Raw genomic sequence first — 277 nt, 5'->3', positions numbered from 1 at the left:
GTCACCGCAGCCACACCGATTGTACCTATATCAGCAAAACGCAAGATTAATCAGCTTCTCCTACATCTTCTAACATGACTGATGAGTCCGCTTTTCTGTTTTTGATTCAGTCTTACCAGAAAGTCTTGCTACGGCATCGGCAGCAAACACAGCTGTGGCCTCGTGGCGTGTGTCGACAATGCGGATGCCCAGTTTCTCACAGGCCACCAGGATGGGTGAGATGTGTCCTCCCACCAATGTGAAGACAAATTTGATGCCATGAGCTCGCAAAACATCC

The sequence above is a fragment of the Sinocyclocheilus grahami genome, unplaced genomic scaffold, assembly GCF_001515645.1.
Source record: "Sinocyclocheilus grahami isolate Dianchi unplaced genomic scaffold, SAMN03320097.WGS_v1.1 scaffold521.1, whole genome shotgun sequence".
Classification (NCBI taxonomy): domain Eukaryota; kingdom Metazoa; phylum Chordata; class Actinopteri; order Cypriniformes; family Cyprinidae; genus Sinocyclocheilus; species Sinocyclocheilus grahami.
The sequence above is the reverse complement of the archived record's forward strand: the minus strand, read 5'-3'. Positions refer to the sequence as shown.